The sequence below is a fragment of the Cygnus atratus genome, chromosome 14 (genome assembly GCF_013377495.2).
Source record: "Cygnus atratus isolate AKBS03 ecotype Queensland, Australia chromosome 14, CAtr_DNAZoo_HiC_assembly, whole genome shotgun sequence".
NCBI lineage: Eukaryota > Metazoa > Chordata > Aves > Anseriformes > Anatidae > Cygnus > Cygnus atratus.
Genome location: NC_066375.1, coordinates 9,005,181 through 9,011,180, shown reverse-complemented (window position 1 = coordinate 9,011,180; position 6,000 = coordinate 9,005,181). Strand labels below are relative to the sequence as shown.

The window sequence follows — 6,000 nt, the reverse complement described above, 5'->3', positions numbered from 1 at the left end:
AATGTTTGTGAAGTGCTTTGAAGCTGAAATAGGTTAGGTGAGTGCTAACCAAGATTGCAACAGCTAGATGTGTCATGTGGAGGTAAAGGCTGTGCTGAGAAGGCATTGTGAGCCTTAAAACTTCTGTTGTTCAGATGTCAGGTGCTTCCCGTGTTCAGAAGCAGTCAAACACAAGGATTAGAGGGATCTGAATGGCAATTGCAACACCAAGACCTTTCCCTTCTCATTAAATTCCAGGCTAATCTGCCCCTGGCTCGCAGGGATAGGCTGTGGTGCTGCAGCCCCGTGGTGAGGGGCAGCTGGGCCTTGCTGCAGTGCTGGCACTGCCCTGTCCTCCCTGTCCTTGGGCCAGGGCTGCGTGGGCAAGAAGGGCCAGCATGTATTGTGACGAGTGAAATCGAGTTCCGGGTTCAAGGCAGGGGAAACTGGAACTGGAGTGGGGCAGGGGTTGAGCAATGTGGGCTCCCTCCCGGGGAGGAGTGTGAGAACCGGTGTACCCAAAGCAAGAATGTGTTTGGAGACCTGGGTAAGCCCTGGCGGGTGGGGGCGGTGGTGCTGGAGCTGTGCTTAGCCTGGGTGTGTGTCCACCCACTGGTGGTTGCTCAACAAGCTGAAGGAGGCAGTGGCGATGTTTGCTTGGTGCTTGCTGGGGCTGAGCCTGGCCAGGAGCCCCAGCCATGGTGCGATGTCCCGTTCCCAGTGAGGGGGAACTGGGACTCTGGGTTGGGGGCAGAGCGCTCCGGGGGGTTGTGTGTCAGCCCTCGGTATGAGCCCTCCCTGTGTGGTGTGGCATTGTCACGTACCCAGGGCATCCACACTGGAAGAAGGGGGTCAAACTGCATTTTTCTTCTGGGGAGGACAGGGTGAGACTTCATCCTGCAGAATGGGGGAGCAGCGACAGAAGCCAGCAGCAGACCTGGCTGCTGACACCTGTGTTGAATGAGACTGAAGACTTGAGGCTTTCCTCCTGGAAGGATGGTGCATGTGGTGGTGGGCCAGCATTTATCTGCTATTGCTTGTGGGCCATGCTGTCTAGTTTCCATGGCACAAAGCTGCTGGGTGACTGCGCAATGTAGGACAGCATAAGTCTGGCCTCCATCACCCCATTTCTCCATGGTTTGTAGTGCCCGGTGCTTGTGCTTTTGTCCCTCTGGTGATGTAGGGAGAATTGGAGATGGTGTTAGTCTCTGGGGGAGGATTTGGGTAGCAATGGGGCAGGGGACTGCCTGAGCCTGGCTTCAAGGCAGCAGCAGGAGCTGCTCAGAGCTGTGCCTGGCTGCTGGGTGGGTTGTGCCCTTGTCTGTGTGTCTGTGCCCGTGTCTGTGTGGGTTCAGCAAGGGCAGAGGGGTTTGTCCTGGTCTCTCTTGGGCTTAGCGTGTGGGATTCTTGTTCTCTGCACCTCATGGGACTGGCTTTCCTGGGTCTGCAGCCAGCATGTGGGACAGGGCAAGTGCTGGGACAGGTGAAACTGTGGGACTCTGGGTGTTTAGGACAAACCAAGGGGAGACCAGTCATGGAGCCACCCAGCTGTGGCAGCCCGGAGCTGAGCAGCAGCCCTGCAGTCACCGGCAGTACCTGGGCTGCCCGGCCTTCCTGGAGCAGGCTGGGGCTTGGCACGCAGATCAAAGGGCCTTGCGTGGGAGAAGATAAGCAGCTGGTCTGGGAAGGGGGAGGTTGGGCTGGCCACGTGGAGCCAGGAGGAGGGTGCCAGTGTCTTTCACTTTCATTGACCTCTCCTGCAAACCAGAGCCAAGAGGTGGCACTGCAGCTGGTGCCGTGGGCCTTGCAGGGAGCCTGCTGGCAGCCCCCTCTGGCCTTGCAGAGCAGGTGGGACTGCTCCTCCGCCTGCACCCGCTGCTCCATGGTTCCCCATGCCCGCTCTGCACCACTCCTTCCCCCTGGAAGGATCCAGCTGCTGTTGCAGACTGTCATCCAAATGCCTCTAAATGGGGGAAAGCCTGGGGACTTGTTTTACAAGGGTCAAACAGATGTAAATAGCTTTTCTACAAAGATTTCTGCTCCACTTCCCTCATCCCAAAGGCTGTAGCAGCCCCGGAGGAGGCTTCTTTTTTGCTTTGGTTACTGTACCCTGCTGAGGACTCAGCCCACACAGCCAGTTTTGGGCTCTCCAAGGTTTCTTCAAAAAACCAGCCAAATGTTGTTTGTTTTATGGACACCCTCATAATGCATATGGGTTTCCCAAGGAACAGCCAAAGTGCTGAGGAGGGTGGGGTGGGGAGGGAGGGGAACCGAGGAACTCTTCATCTGGGTTGACTCATGCTTGATGCTTTGGATGGATTTGTTATTCATCATGTACCCATTACTGCCTGGGGCCTGCTTAGCTCCATGCTCAAAAACTTTTTTTTTTTGCTTAAACCACATTACTGCAGTGCTGCTGAGCACTTGTTTGCAGTTGCCATGAGTGCCTTTACTCTAAAGCTCTTGGAGGCAGGAGATAACTAACTTCTTCCTCCCTTTCTGCAGAAAATGGTTTTGTTCCTGGACAAATCTATTCCACACAGCCAGTGTAAACCTCCTGCCCAGCAGCAAAGCTGCAGTACCAAGCTAAATGGCATGCAGATACGGTGCTCCCATTTGTGGGTCTTTGTAGCTACTGCTGCAAGCAGAGGTAACAGCAGGGAAAGGCAAAGTTTTGCCTGCAAGTGTTGACCTGAGCACCAGTTGGATGGAGGGTGATTAAAAGAGTAAAGCTCATCTTGTTTGAAATTGCCTATGGAATGACAATTCTGTTTTAGTGCTGTTGTCTTCTATGAATATGTGCTCACCTGTGTGGGCATGTTGTGCTCCTTCTGCCACCCAGAGACCCATCTTTGCTGGAGGTCTGTGGTGCCAGCAAGAGCAATGCTGTCAGTGTTGCTCTGAAACTAGCAGTGCTGTTGGGCAATTCCTTTATACCTGCTTAGAGAAAGTCACCAGAATTGCTTCTGGGGCTTGATTTCTGGTGCCAGTAAGTTCTGCAGAAGCAAAATCCAGCAGTGGTGCTAGGCCTGGGAGAGGTAGGTCTGCTCCTGGGAAGCAGTGACAGCTGATATGCTCTTGTGCACCCGAAATATTAGCATTATAATTTCTGGGCTGGTAATTCCCGTCACTGAAAGCTCACTGTTACAGAAATCGTGTCCAGTGAAAAGGGACAAACCCATCTCTACTGCATCAGGGTGAAATAGCTGTGCAAAGCAAACTCTCCCAGACCTCAATGCTGGTGTCGTAGACCTCAGCAGCAGAAGTGTGTGGGGCTGGGGAGCTGGTGGGGGACAGTGGAATGAACCCCAGGCTCAGCTCAAGGGAAGGTTGTGTCTTACCCTAACTATTGACTCATTCTGTGGCCAATGGCAAATCTTGCCTTTCTTCATAGTTCAGCTGATAGAGGACACTACTTGTCTCAGCCTCTCCGGGCTATAGGAAAAACTACTCAGTTGGTGTAAAGCCCCTAGGATGTGTTGGCCAAACTGTTCCCTAAATGGCAGGTGTGCTCTAATGGAAGGGCGGCACCTGGGGCTCTAGGTGAGATTTAAGCCAGAGGTGGAAAGCTGATGAGAGAGCACCTCCCCAGACAGCCATTATTGCGGGAGGGATAGCTTAATTCCAGTTAGGTCCTAAAGCAGAAGTCAGTGCAGTAAGGCACTGCAAAGCCATGCTCATGGGGGGAGATCTTGAGCTAGGACAGTTGTCTGCTGACAAGGGACAGGTTGCTTATTTTCTTGTCACTCCATTGCTTATATCCTCTGCTTGCTGAGTATGCCCTGTCATTTATGATGCAAATGACCTGATTTGAATAGTCTAGTTAAATCTTGGAGCTATGCTGATGAAAGACAGCACAAGAATCTGACCATGCAAAGCATCTTTTCACTTAGGTTCACTTAATCTGGTAAATGCTGAGGCTAGAAGTGAAAAATGAAACTCATAGAGAAGTCAAGTTCACAGATGTCCTGGAGTTATTCTAGCATCTGGAGAGCTGTTCTTTATTCAGATCAGGGGGACTCACTTTCCCATATCTCTTCAGTTTCTTCTTTGTTTTTTTTGATGCTTTTGAGAGCTGTGTTTAGTCTTGCTTATTAATCCTGTTTGCTGCAGTGATGCCACAGGGAGCCACTGCCGCTGGCATGAAGAGCTTTCAGTCTAATTTGAAACAAGATGTAACAAGGGAACACAACCCAGAGTGGGAGGCAGAGGGTGTAATGAGATCCCAGGTCTGATAGCCTGCATGTTGCACAACATGGTGTGTTTGAGCGCCTTGTTTGCAAACTTTGGGTGCCTTTTCTAAATTTTAGGGAATAATATCAACCTGAAGGTCAAGAGCAATACGAAAAGAGTAAGAGTGTTTTGGTTTCAACTGGACCTGAACTATTAATTTGCCTCTATTTTTGGAGATGGAGAAGTGCAGCAGAAGAAATTTTTTTTAGATCTAGGGTACTGAGTTCAAGAGTGGTGCTTGTGGGAGAAATTACCAAAAGGAGCTTCCAAGGCTGCCAGTGTTGCCGAAGTAGAGTAATATGATGCAGAATGAAGCAAGAGTAGCCAAGGCAAGAGGCTGCAGCTCTGGGAAACTTTAAAGGTGAGGAGGGCAGCACACTGGTTTTAATGAGAACACGGAGTTATTAAAGGAAGGATGAGGAATAAACAAGGATGGATCTCATCAGCTGCTTTTAAAATGTAGGACGTGGGAAAACTGGGGGGAAAGTGTTGGCATGCATCCCAGGCTGCAATGATTTATTTTTAAGCAAGGAATCTATCATTATGAGATGCAAAGACTTAGAGCAGCTGTTCTCAGTACAGGGATGTGAAAGTCCTTGGGCATCCTGGGAGTGAAGTGAAAGTGGATCTTTCGTCTCACTCTTTATTCCTCCACAGTAAAAGTTGATGAGTCCCTCCCTGTTGAAAGTGAAGTGCCAAATATTTCCCTTTGATTTATTCCTTTTACAACTAGCTTCCCTCTGCCCTTGCGGCTTGTTCTGGTTGAAAACATCTGCAGTTGCTATAGTTCTGGGGATTTGGCAATGGTGGTGTGACTTGTGAGGTTCAACCTTGTCAGCTCAGGGCAGCCAGCCAGCAAGAAGGCCCTCGTTAGCTCGGAGTCAGGAAGCAGGGGTTGCTTCTGGAGCTGTTGTACTCTTGAAGGGTGTCTTTGGGCTCCCCCCTTCAACCTGTAAAACAGGTGTGAGTGGAATCACAGCAGGAGGGGACACAGAGCTCCCTTCTGGGGAAGACAAGGCCCAAGTCTACTAGCAGAGACCACCTAGGGCATACCTGATGGGTTCTGGGGTTGGATCCTCATATCTCTTTCCAACCTTGGCACAAGATCGTGGTTGGAGCTCAGGTGAAAGCAGAGCATGTGGTATTGGCAGGTGGCTGAGAGAAGGTGCTGGGCCCCAGCTGCGGGCTCTGCTCTGGCTCCCAGTCCAGCCGTATCTTGCCTGGCTGCTGGGTTCAGTTCTCCCAGACACCAGGCTAAGAGATTATTTCTACCATGCATAAAAAGATTGCAGGGTTTGGCATCTGCTTTGAGGCTTTCGCTGGCAGGTTTAGTAAAGAGGCTTAGGACTGCTCAACCCAGGGAAGTAAATCTGCTGCATCTCTTCTCAGATAATGGAGAGCAGGCTTCAAAGGAGGAGGAAAACCTTTGCTTTGTAGCCTGCGTACGTGTTTGGTCTCGCTGATCCTCAACCCTTGTCTCTTTGCACTGGTGTAACAGTGGAGAAAAGAAATAGAAACTGCTATGTCTAGGAATAGATCCGGTGGGTGGGACACCTCCAGTGCTGGCTGGGGGAGGCTCTTCAAAGAGCGGGGATGTCTGTCTCCTCCTGGGCTGCGGGCTGCCGAGGGGCAGGGCTGCGGCACTGCACTCACCTGCATCGCACGCGGCTGCCTGAGGGGGATTTTTATGGAGCAATCATGGCAATTAGCAAGCACAAGTTTTTCCACGTACCAAACATTGTCGAGGGCAGTCATTCAGCCCTGTGCTTGTTATTGCAGTGAGTGTTG

The 6,000-nt window shown here is 51.2% G+C and overlaps 1 protein-coding gene across 1 annotated transcript in view; it reads left to right on the top strand.

Moving 5' to 3' along the window:
* Positions 1-484: 484 nt before the first annotated feature.
* Positions 485-6,000, top strand: part of LOC126913476 (serine protease inhibitor Kazal-type 5-like) — a 37,285-nt gene continuing 31,769 nt past the window's right edge. Inside the window, exon 1 of the mRNA XM_050713592.1 lies at positions 485-526. The gene's annotated coding sequence lies outside the window, so the exon portion shown is untranslated. The remainder of the gene's footprint in view (positions 527-6,000) is intronic.